General features: G+C 38.3%; 1 non-coding gene across 1 annotated transcript; it reads right to left on the bottom strand.

Annotated features, from left to right (window-relative positions):
- Nucleotides 1-4,799: 4,799 nt before the first annotated feature.
- On the bottom strand, nt 4,800-4,903 carry LOC130942349 (small nucleolar RNA R71). Its single transcript, XR_009070923.1, has one exon. It is a non-coding gene; the product is annotated as a small nucleolar RNA R71 (small nucleolar RNA).
- Nucleotides 4,904-10,493: the final 5,590 nt, after the last annotated feature.

The following is a 10,493-nucleotide window of genomic DNA, read 5'->3' as shown; positions in this document are numbered from 1 at the left end:
AAATCCAGGCCTAAGCAGCTAAACCAAGCTGTCCCTAACCATGTGCTTGTGTCATGAAGGACCAAGTGAAAAGCTTGAGACTGAGTGGTTAAAGTCGTGATCCAAAGCAAGAAGAGTGTGCTTAAGAGTTCTGGACACCTCTAACTGGGGACTCTAGCAAAGCTAAGTCACAATCTGAAAAGGTTCACCCAGTCATGTGTCCGTGGCATTTATGTATCCGGTGGTAATACTGGAAAACAAAGTGCTTAGGGCCACAGCCAAGACTCATAAAAGTAGCTGTATTCAAGAATCAACATACTTAACTAGGAGAATCAATTAACACCATCTGAACTCTGAGTTCCTAAAGAAGCCAATCATTCTGAACTTCAAAGGAAAAAGTGAGATGCCAAAACTGTCCAGAAGCAAAAAGCTACAAGTCCCGCTCATCTAATTAGAATTAATATTCATTGATATTTTGGAATTTATAGTATATTCTCTTCTTTTTATCCTATTTTATTTTCAGTTGCTTGGGGACAAGCAACAATTTAAGTTTGGTGTTGTGATGAGCGGATAATTTATACGCTTTTTGGCATTGTTTTTAGGTAGTTTTTAGTAAGTTCAAGCTACTTTTAGGGATGTTTTCATTAGTTTTTATGTTAAATTCACATTTCTGGACTTTACTATGAGTTTGTGTGTTTTTCTGTGATTTCAGGTAATTTCTGGCTGAAATTGAGGGACCTGAGCAAAACTCTAAAAAGGAGGCTAACAAAGAACTGTTGATGCTGTTGGAATCTGACCTCTCTGCACTCGAAATGAAATTTCTGGAGCTACAGAACTCCAAAAGGCGCGCTCTCAATGGCGTTGGAAAGTAGACATCTAGAGCTTTCCAGCAATATATAATGGTCTATACTTTATTCGGGAATTGATGACGTAAACTGGCGCTCAACGCTAGTTCCATGTTGCTGTCTGGAGTCAAACGCCAGAAACACGTCACGACCCAGAGTTGAACGCCCAAAACACGTTACAACTTGGCGTTCAACTCCAAGAGAAGCCTCAGCTCGTGGATAGATTAAGCTCAGCCCAAGGACACACCAAGTGGGCCCCGGAAGTGGATTTATGCATCAATTACTTACTCCTGTAAACCCTAGTGGCTAGTTTATTATAAATAGGACTATTTACTATTGTATTAGTCATCTTTTGGCCATTCGGTGTTTTGATCATTCAGGGGGCTGGCCATTCGGCCATGCCTGAACCTTTCACTTATGTATTTTCAACGGTGGAGTTTCTACACACCATAGATTAAGGGTGTGGAGCTCTGCTGTACCTCAAGTTTCAATACAATTACTATTATTTTCTATTCAATTCTTTTTTTATTCTTATTCCAAGATATACGTTGCACTTCAACTTGATGAATGTGATGATCCGTGACACTCATCATCATTCTTACCTATGAACGCGCGTGACTGACAACCACTTCCGTTCTACCATAGGCCGGGCGCATATCTCTTAGATTCCCCCAACAGAATCTTTGTGGTATAAGCTAGATAGATGGCGGCATTCATGGGAATCCAGAAAGTCTAACCTTGTCTGTGGTATTCCGAGTAGGATTTCGGGAATCCGGAAAGTCTAACCTTGTCTGTGGTATTCCGAGTAGGATTCTGGTATTGAATGACTGTGACGAGCTTCAAACTCCTGAAGGCTGGGCGTTAGTGACAGATGCAAAAGAATCAAGGGATTCTATTCCAACCTGATTGAGAACCGACAGATGATTAGCCGTGCTGTGACAGAGCATAGGACCATTTTCACTAAGAGGATGGGATGTAGCCATTGACAACGGTGATGCCCTACATACAGCTTGCCATGGAAAGGAGTAAGAAGGATTGGATGAATGTAATAAGAAAGTAGAGATTCGAGAGGAGCACAGCATCTCCATATGCCTATCTGAAATTCCCACCATGGAATTATATGAGTAACTATTTACTATTTTATTTTCTATTTATTATTTATTTTTGAACTCATCATAAACCATTTAATCTGCCTAACTGAGATTTACAAGGTGACCATAGCTTGCTTCATACCAACAATCTCTGTAGGATCGACCCTTACTCACATAAGGTATTACTTGAACGACCCAGTGCACTTGCTGGTTAGTTGAACGGAGTTGTGAGATTCTCTAACAGTGCCTGTAACTCTTTTGGTCCAACAAACAACACTAAGCTGTTGGTGCCATTACCAGGGATTATTAAGATCCCAATTCATCATACCATGATCTCTTTGGGGTATTTTTGATAGAGCCAATATTTAAACTTCATACAAGTACAAAGAGACCAACTTTGAGGATCACAATTTCGTCCACCATAGCCATTGACAACGGTGACGCCCTACATACAGCTTGCCATGGAAAGGAGTAAGAATGATTGGAGGAAGGCAGTAGTAAAGCAGAGATTCAGAAGGGACAAAGCATCTCCATACACTTATCTGAAATTCCCACCAATGATTTACTTAAGTATTTCTATATTTATTTTATGCTTTATTTATCATTATATTCGAAAACCATTATAACTATTTGAATCCGCCTAACTGAGATTTACGAGATGACCATAGCTTGCTTCATACCAACAATCTCCGTGGGATCGACACTTACTCATGAAAGGTATTACTTGGACGACCCAGTGCACTTGCTGGTTAGTTGTGCGAAGTTGTGACAAAGTGTGATTCACGTTTGAGAGCTCCAAGTCTTTGGCGCCATTGTTGATGATCACAATTTCGCGCACCAAGTTTTTGGCGCCGTTGCCGGGGATTGTTTGAGTTTGGACAACTGACGGTTCATCTTGTTGCTCAGATTTGGTAATTTTCTTTTCAAAAAAGTTTTCAAAAATTTTTCAAAAAATTTTCTCTTTGTTTTCGTTTTTCAAAAAAAAAATTAATTTTTGAAAAAAATAAAAATAAATAAAATACAAAAAAAATTTATAAAATCATAAAAACCAAAAATATTTTGTGTTTCTTGTTTGAGTCTAGAGTTAATTTTTAAGTTTGTTGCCAATTGCATGTTTTAAAAACTTTTGCATTTTTCGAAAATTCATGCATGTGTTCTTCATTATCTTCAAGTTGTTCTTGATAAGTCTTCTTGTTTGATCTTCATATTTTCTTATTTTGTGTCTTTTGTTGTTTTTCATATGCATTTTTGCATTCATAGTGTCTAAGCATTGAAAATTTCTAAGTTTGGTGTCTTGCATGTTTTTCTTTTCTTGAAAATTTTCAAAAATAAGTCTTGATGTTCATCTTGATCTTCAAAGTGTTCTTGGTGTTCATCTTGACATTCATAGTGTTCTTGCATGCATCATGTGTTTTGATTCATAATTTTCATGTTGTGAGTCATTTTTGTGTTTTTCTCTCTCATCATTAAAAATTCAAAAAAATAAAAAATATCTTTTCCTTATTTTTCTCATAAATTTCGAAATCTTTGGGTTGACTTAGTCAAAAATTTTTAAAATTAGTTGTTTCTTGTTAGTCAAGTCAAGATTTCAATTTTAAAAATCTTATCTTTTCAAAACTTTTTCAAAAATCAAATCTTTTTTATTTTTCTTTTATATTTTCGAAAATATTTAAAAAAAATTGATTTTCAAAATCTTTTTCTTAATTTTATTTCATAATTTTAAAAAAACTTTACTAACAATTAATGTGATTGATTCAAAAATTTGAAGTTTGTTACTTTCTTGTTAAGAAAGGTTCAATCTTTAAATTCTAGAATCATATTATTTAGTTTCTTGTTAGTCAAGTAATCAATTTTAATTTTAAAAATCATATCTTTTCAAAATATCTTTTTCAATCATATCTTTTTCAAAATCAATTTCAAAAACTTTTCTAACTTCTTATCATTTCAAAATTGATTTTCAAATCTTTTTCAACTAAACAACTGACTTTTTGTTTGTTTTACTATTTCTTATCTTTTTCAAAACCACCTAACTACTTTTATCTTTCAAATTTTCGAAATTTTCTCACTCTTTTTCGAAATTCTTTTAATTAACTAATTGTTTTAAATTTTAATTTTAATTTTATTTCTTCTCTTAATTTTCGAAATTCTCTCCCTCTCATCTTTTTCTATTTATTTATTCATTTACTAACACTTCTCTTCATCTAGAAATTCGAACTCTCTCTTCTCCTCTATGTTCAAATTTTTCTCATCCTTCTTCTATTCCTTTTTTCTTCTACTAACATAAAGGAATCTCTATACTGTGACATAGAGGATTCTTCTTCTTTTCTGCTCTCTTCTTTTTCATATGAGCAGGAGCAAGGACAAGGACATTCTTGTTGAAGCAGATCCTGAACCTGAAAGGACTCTGAAGAAGAAGCTAAGAGAAGCTAAAGCACAACAATCCAGAAAAAACCTTACAGAGAATCTCGAAAAAGAAAGAGGCATGGCCAAACCCAATAACAACGGTGGAGGCGCAGGGAGGATGCTTGGTGATTATACTACACCTACTTCCAACTTTTATGGAAGAAGCATCTCAATCCCTGCCCTTAGAGCAAACAATTTTGAGCTGAAGCCTCAACTAGTTGCTCTAATGCAACAGAACTGCAAGTTTCATGGACTTTCATCAGAAGATCCCTATCAGTTTTTAACTGAGTTCTTGCAGATCTGTGATACTGTTAGGACTAATGGAGTAGATCCTGAAGTCTACAGGCTCATGCTTTTCCCTTTTGCTGTAAGAGACAGAGCTACAACATGGTTGGACTCACAACCTAAAGATAGCCTGGACTCTTGGGATAAGCTGGTCACGGCCTTCTTGGCCAAGTTCTTTCCTCCTCAAAAGCTGAGCAAGCTTAGAGTGGATGTTCAGACCTTTAAGCAAAAAGATGGTAAATCCCTCGATGAAGCTTGGGAAAGATACAAGTAGTTGACCAAAAAGTGTCCTTCTGGCATGCTTTCAGAGTGGACCATTTTAGATATATTCTATATGGTCTATCTGAGCTTTCTAAGATGTCACTGGACCATTCTGCAGGTGGATCCATTCACTTAAAGAAAATGCCTGCAGAAGCTCAAGAACTCATTGACATGGTTGCAAATAACCAGTTCATGCACACTTCTGAAAGGAATCCTGTGAATAATGGGACGCCTCAGAGGAAGGGAGTTCTTGAAATTGATGCTCTGAATGCCATATTGGCTCAGAACAAAATATTGACTCAGCAAGTCAACATGATTTCTCAGAGTCTGAATGGATGGCAAAATGCATCCAACAGTACTAAAGAGGCATCTTCTGAAGAAGAAACTTATGATCCTGAGAACCCTGTAATGGCAGAGGTGAATTACATGAGTGAACCTTCTGGAAACACCTATAATTCCTCATGGAGAAATCATCCAAATTTCTCATGGAAGGATCAACAAAAGCCTCAACAAGGCTCTAATAATGGTGGAAGAAACAGGTTTAGCAATAGCAAGCCTTTTCCATCATCTTCTCAGCAACAGACAGAGAATTCTGGGCAGAGTCCCTCTAGCTTAGTAAACATGGTCTCTGATCTATCTAAGGCTACTCTAAGTTTCATGAGTGAAACAAGGTCCTCCATTAGAAATTTGAAGGCACAAGTGGGTCTGCTGAGTAAGAAAATCACTGAAACTCCTCCTAGTACTCTCTCAAGCAATACAGAAGAGAATAAAAAATGAGAGTGCAAGGCCATTGATATAATCACAATGGCCGAATCCAAAGAGGAAAGGGAGGACGTGAATCCCAATGAGGAAAACCTCATGGGACGTCTCCCAAATAGAAAGGAGTTTCCTATTGAGGACCTAAAGGAATCTGAGGCTCATATAGAGACCATAGAGATTCCATTAAACTTCCTTCTGCTATTTATGAGCTCTGAGAACTATTCTTCCTCTGAAGAGGATGAAGATGTAACTGAAGAGTAAGTTGCTCAATATCTAGGAGCCATCATGAAGCTGAATGCCAAGTTGTTTGGTAATGAGACTTGGGAAGGTGAACCCTTCTTGCTCATTAGTGAACTAGATACATGGGTTCAGAAAACTCTACTTCAAAAGAAACAAGATCCTAGTAAATTTTTAATATCATGTACCATAGGCGCCATGACCTTTGAAAAAGCTCTGTGTAACCTGGGGTCAGATATAAATCTTATGCCACTCTCTGTAATGGAGAAGCTGGGGATCTTTGAGGTACAAGCTGCGAGAATCTCATTAGAGATGGCAGACAAGTCAATAAAATAAGCTTATGGATTGGTAGAGGACGTGTTGGTAAAGGTTAAAGACCTTTACATCCCTGCTGATTTCATAATCTTAGACATTGGGAAGGAGGAGAATGAATCCATCATTCTTGGAAGACCCTTCCTAGCCACAGCAAAAGCTGTGATTGATGTTGATAGAGGTGAACTAGTCCTTCAATTGAATGGGGACTACCTTGTGTTTAAAGCTCAAGGTTATCCTTCTGTAAATATGGAGAGGAAGCATGAAAAGCTTCTCTCAATACAGAGTCAAATAAAGCCCCCACAATCAAACTCTAAGTTTGGTGTTGGGAGGCCACAACCAAACTCTAAGTTTGGTGTTGAACCCCCACATTCAAACTCTAAGTTTGGTGTTGGGAGGTCCCAGCAATGCTCTGAACATCTGTGAAGCTCTATGAGAGCTCACTGTCAAGCTATTGACATTAAAGAAGCGTTTATTGGGAGGCAACCCAATTTTTATTTATCAATATTTCTATTGTTGTTTTATGTTTTATTAGGTTTATGATCATGTGGAGTCACAAAATAATTGCAAAAATTAAAAACAAAATAAAAAATAGCAGAAGAAAAAACACACCTTGGAGGAAGAGCTTACTGGTGTTTAAACGCCAGTAAGGAGCATCTGGCTGGCGTTTAATGCCAGAACAAAGCATGAAGCTAGTGTTGAACGCCAGAAATAAGCAGTAGTCTGGCATTCAAATGCCAGAATTGCACCCTGGGGAAAGCTGGCGTTAAACGCCAGAAACAAGCATCAGTCTGGCGTTAAACGCCAGGATTGCATACAGAGGGTGTGTTACACGCCTAAATGGTGCAGGGATGATTAATCCTTGACACCTCAAGATTTGTGGACCCCACAGGATCCCCACCTACCTCAACTCACCTTCTCTCTTCTTCACACAATTCAATAACACTCTTCTCCAAACATCATTCACCAATCACCTCAATCACTCTTCCCCATCACCTTTTCACCACTCACATACAACCACTCTTCCCCATAAACCCCACCTACCTTCAAATTCAAAATCTCTTTCCCACCCAAACCCACCCTAAATGATCGAACCCAAACCCCTCTCCCTCCACTATATAAACCCCTCCATCCTTCTTCCTTTTCACACAACCATACTCTCTCTTCTCCCCCCTTGGCCGAAATGAACACTTCTCTCCCTCTCCTCCATATCTTCTTCTTCTTCTTCTATTCTTTCTTCTTTTACTCGAGGGCGAGCAACATTCTAAGTTTGGTGTGGTAAAAGCATAGCTTTTTGTTTTTCCATAACCATTTATGGCACTTAAGGCCGGAGAAACCTCTAGAAAGAGCAAATGGAAGACAAAAAGCTTCCACCTCCGAGTCATGGGAGATGGAGAGATTCATCTCAAGGGTCATGAACCTCAACAAGAGCATGAGGAATTCCCTCATTAAGAAATTCCTGAGATACCTCAGGGCATACATTTTCCTCCACACAATTATTGGGAGCAACTAAGGATAGGAGCACCAAAATCACTAGGGATCAAGCAACAGAGGCAAGGAAGAGACATAGAGGAGCTCAAGAGCACCTTTGGTTCTTCAAGAGGAAGACGCTACCCTTACTAAGGTGGACTCATTCCTTAATCTCCTTGCTCTTATTTTTCTATTTTTTGATTTTTGAGCTTCATGTTTGTCTATATTTGTGCCTGTACTGCATGATCATTAGTGACTAGTAACTATGTCTTAAGGCTATGAATAATTCCATGAATCCTTCACCTTTCTTAAATGAAAATGTTTTTAATTCAAAAGAACAAGAAGTACATGGGTTTCAAATTCATCCTTGAAATTAGTTTAATTATATTGATGTGGTGACAATACTTTTTGTTTTCTGAATGAATGCTTGAACAGTGCATATTTTTTATTTTGTTGTTTATGAATGTTAAAATTGTTGGCTCTTGAAAGAATGATGAAAAAGAGAAATGTTATTGATAATCTGAAAAATAAAAAAAATTGATTCTGGAAGCAAGAAAAAGTAGTGAAGAACAAAGCTTGTGAAAAAAAAGGTGGCGAAAAAAATATAAAAAAAAAGAAAAAGCAAGCAGAAAAAGTCAATAGCCCTTAAAACCAAAAGGCAAGGGTAAAAAAGATCCAAGGCTTTGAGCATCAATGGATAGGAGGGCCCAAGGAAATAAAATCCAGGCCTAAGCGGCTAAATCAAGCTGTCCCTAACCATGTGTTTGTGGCATGCAGGTCCAAGTGAAAAGCTTGAGACTGAGTGGTTAAAGTCGTGATCCAAAGAAAAAAGAGTGTGCTTAAGAGTTCTGGATACCTCTAACTGGGGACTTTAGCAAAGCTGAGTCACAATTTGAAAAGGTTCACCCAGTCATGTGTCTGTGGCATTTATGTATCCGGTGGTAATACTTGAAAACAAAGTGCTTAGGGCCACGGCCAAGACTCATAAAAGTAGCTGTGTTCAAGAATCAACATACTTAACTAGGAGAATTAATAACACTATCTGAACTCTGAGTTCCTATGGATGCCAATCATTCTAAACTTCAAAGGATAAAGTGTGCTGCCAAAACTGTTCAGAAGCAAAAAGCTACAGGTCCCGCTCATCTAGTTAGAACTAATATTCATTGATATTTTGGGATTTATAGTATATTCTCTTCTTTTTATCCTATTTGGTTTTCAGTTGCTTGGGGACAAGCAACAATTTAAGTTTGGTGTTGTGATGAGCGGATAATTTATACTCTTTTGGCATTGTTTTTAGATAGTTTTTTGTAGGATCTAGCTACTTTTCGGGATGTTTTTATTAGTTTTTATGAAAAATTCACATTTCTGGACTTCACTATGAGTTTGTGTGTTTTTCTATGATTTCAGGAATTTTCTGGCTGAAATTGAGGGACCTGAGCAAAAATCTGATTCAGGCTGAAAAAGGACTGCTGATGCTGTTGGATTCTGACCTCCTTGCACTAGAAATGGATTTTCTGGAGCTACAGCACTCCCAATGGCGTGCTCTCAACTGCGTTGGAAAGTAGACATCTAGGGATTTCCAGCAATATATAATGGTCCATACTTTATTCGAGCTTAGACGATGCAAACTGGCTTTCAACGCCAGTTCCATGCTGTATTCTGGACTTAAACGCCAAAAACACGTTACAACTTGGCATTTAACCCCAAGAGAAGCCTCTGCACGTGTAAAGCTCAAGCTCAGCCCAAGCACACACCAAAGTGGGCCCCGGAAGTGGATTTCTGCATTAAGACTTATTTCTGTAAACCCTAGTAACTAGTTTAGTATAAATAGAACTTTTTACTATTGTATTAGACATCTGGTCCTGTCTAATCTTTGGATTATCTTTTGATCCTTTGATCACATTTTGGGGGCTGGCCTCACGGCCATGCCTGGACTATCACTTATGTATTTTCAACGGTGGAGTTTCTACACACCATAGATTAAGGTGTGGAGCTCTGCTGTACCTTGAGAATTAATACAATTACTACTGTTTTCTATTCAATTCATGCTTATTCTTATTCTAAGATATTCGCTGCACTTCAACATGATGAATGTGATGATCCGTGACACTCATCATCATTCTCACCTATGAACGCGTGACTGACAACCACTTCCGTTCAACCTTAGAACGAGCGAGTATCTCTTAGATTCCATAATCAGAATCTTCGTGGTATAAGCTAGAATCTATTGGCAACATTCTTGAGAATCCGGAAAGTCTAAACCTTGTCTGTGGTATTCCGAGTAGGATTCAATGTTTGAATGACTGCGACGAGGTTCAAACTCGCGAGTGTTGGGCGTAGTGACTGGTGCGCGAAATTGTGATCACTACAACTTCGCACAACTAACCAGCAAGTGCACTGGGTCGTCCAAGTAATAAACCTTACGCGAGTAAGGGTCGATCCCACGGAGATTGTTGGTATGAAGCAAGCTATGGTCACCTTGTAAATCCTAGTCAGGCAGACTCAAATGGGTATAGATGATGAATGAAACATAAAGATAAAGATAGAGGTACTTATGTATATCATTGGTGAGAGCTTCAGATAAGCGTATGAAGATGCCTTCCCTTCCGTCTCTCTGCTTTCCTACTGTCTTCATCCAATCCTTCTTACTCCTTTCCATGGCAAGCTTATGCAAGGGTTTCACCGTTGTCAGTGGCTACCTCCCATCCTCTCAGTGAAAATGTTCAACGCACCCTGTCACGGCACGGCTATCCATCTGTCGGTTCTCGGTCAGGCCGGAATAGAATCCATTGATTCTTTTGCGTCTGTCACTAACGCCCCGCCTGCTAGGAGTTTGAAGCACGTCACAGTC

Source organism: Arachis stenosperma, chromosome 7 (assembly GCF_014773155.1).
Source record: "Arachis stenosperma cultivar V10309 chromosome 7, arast.V10309.gnm1.PFL2, whole genome shotgun sequence".
In the NCBI taxonomy this organism is placed as follows: domain Eukaryota; kingdom Viridiplantae; phylum Streptophyta; class Magnoliopsida; order Fabales; family Fabaceae; genus Arachis; species Arachis stenosperma.
This window is presented reverse-complemented; position numbering and strand designations above follow the sequence as displayed.